Raw genomic sequence first — 2,500 nt, forward strand, 5'->3', positions numbered from 1 at the left:
ACGCTATTGCTTTGGGTACTTTCAGGACCCGTCTTGAAACACGGACCAAGGAGTCTAACATGTGCGCGAGTCATTGGGACGAGCAAACCTAAAGGCGAAATGAAAGTAAAGGTCAGCCCAGCGCTGACCGAGGGAGGATGGGCCGCGTCACGATGCGGCCCCGCACTCCCGGGGCGTCTCGTTCTCACTGCGAGAAGAGGCGCACCCAGAGCGTACACGTTGGGACCCGAAAGATGGTGAACTATGCCTGGTCAGGACGAAGTCAGGGGAAACCCTGATGGAGGTCCGTAGCGATTCTGACGTGCAAATCGATCGTCGGAACTGGGTATAGGGGCGAAAGACTAATCGAACCATCTAGTAGCTGGTTCCCTCCGAAGTTTCCCTCAGGATAGCTGGCACTCGCGTACAAAACGTACACGAGTCTCATCCGGTAAAGCGAATGATTAGAGGCCTTGGGGCCGAAACGACCTCAACCTATTCTCAAACTTTAAATGGGTGAGATCTCTGGCTTGCTTGAACTATGAAGCCACGAGATCTCGGATCAGAGTGCCAAGTGGGCCACTTTTGGTAAGCAGAACTGGCGCTGTGGGATGAACCAAACGCCGAGTTAAGGCGCCAAAGTCGACGCTTATGGGATACCATGAAAGGCGTTGGTTGCTTAAGACAGCAGGACGGTGGCCATGGAAGTCGGAATCCGCTAAGGAGTGTGTAACAACTCACCTGCCGAAGCAACTAGCCCTGAAAATGGATGGCGCTGAAGCGTCGCGCCTATACTCGGCCGTCAGCGGCATACGAGGCGGCCTAGGCCGTCATGAAGCCCTGACGAGTAGGAGGGTCGCGGCGGTGTGCGCAGAAGGGTCTGGGCGTGAGCCTGCCTGGAGCCGCCGTCGGTGCAGATCTTGGTGGTAGTAGCAAATACTCCAGCGAGGCCCTGGAGGACTGACGTGGAGAAGGGTTTCGTGTGAACAGCCGTTGCACACGAGTCAGTCGATCCTAAGCCCTAGGAGAAATCCGATGACGATGTTGGTGTATTTCTATGCCTGACACGCGCGTCGTGACGCCGGTGATTGTGCGAACGTCGGGCCTCGCTCGGCGTTCCCCTCCGGCGTGGGCGCGCGCGGTTTGAAATGTGACACACCCGTCGGGCGAAAGGGAATCCGGTTCCTATTCCGGAACCCGGCAGCGGAACCGTTTACAAGTCGGGCCCTCGCAAGAGAGTTCGTCGGGGTAACCCAAAAAGACCTGGAGACGCCGTCGGGAGATCCGGAAAGAGTTTTCTTTTCTGTATAAGCGTTCGAGTTCCCTGGAATCCTCTAGCAGGGAGATAGGGTTTGGAACGCGAAGAGCACCGCAGTTGCGGCGGTGTCCGGATCTTCCCCTCGGACCTTGAAAATCCAGGAGAGGGCCACGTGGAGGTCTCGCGCCGGTTCGTACCCATATCCGCAGCAGGTCTCCAAGGTGAAGAGCCTCTAGTCGATAGACTAATGTAGGTAAGGGAAGTCGGCAAATTGGATCCGTAACTTCGGAATAAGGATTGGCTCTGAGGATCGGGGCGTGTCGGGCTTGGTCGGGAAGCGGGTTTGGCTGACGTGCCGGGCCTGGGCGAGGTGATGGTAATAACCGGATCCGAGCTCGGTCCCGTGCCTTGGCCTCCCGCGGATCTTCCTTGCTGCGAGGCTTCGGCGGCGGTTCGCCGTTGCCGTCGTCCTCTTCGGCCGCCATTCAACGGTCAGCTCAGAACTGGCACGGACTGGGGGAATCCGACTGTCTAATTAAAACAAAGCATTGCGATGGCCCTAGCGGGTGTTGACGCAATGTGATTTCTGCCCAGTGCTCTGAATGTCAACGTGAAGAAATTCAAGCAAGCGCGGGTAAACGGCGGGAGTAACTATGACTCTCTTAAGTTCTTTGACACTTAAGACTCATGTTGCTCCCTATCCACAAAGGGAATTGGAGGACCAACTTTGCTGTGCAAAGAGGGAGACCCACCAGTTCCCAAGTGCCTAGTCCCACCTCCTCGTGGTGTGGGCCGGTAACACTCGTTGTTAGTCAACGCAACGGGTGGCCAACGGGACAGGCTAATCTCAAAGGTGACCGGTGAGCAGCCCTCACAAGCCTTACCTCTCCCGCAGGGTGGTCACCGACCAAGTAAGAACATCACTTGGTTACAGAGGCAAGGCGAACCCGGCTGCTGGGGCTACCTCCCCCAGTAGCTTCATACATTTGGTCCAAGAAATAGAAACTTAGCCTCGGATGAAAGCGGTCCGTCCACTGACGGTACCGCACCAAATGTTCAAAGAGATGCGGACTTACCTTACACCTGTGAGTTCGAAGGGTGCCCTCGTAGATTTGGCAAGCCATCAGGAAGATCTCTTCATCATCGTCTTGCGCACAAAGATTGGTACGATGCACGCGTTATTGCCGAGAAAGCCAACCGTGGAACCGTTGCGAGGGCTAGATGGTCAACAGAAGAAACTGCACTGCTCGCAATGAAAGAGGC

The sequence above is a fragment of the Neodiprion fabricii genome, chromosome 4 (assembly GCF_021155785.1).
Source record: "Neodiprion fabricii isolate iyNeoFabr1 chromosome 4, iyNeoFabr1.1, whole genome shotgun sequence".
NCBI classification, from domain to species: domain Eukaryota; kingdom Metazoa; phylum Arthropoda; class Insecta; order Hymenoptera; family Diprionidae; genus Neodiprion; species Neodiprion fabricii.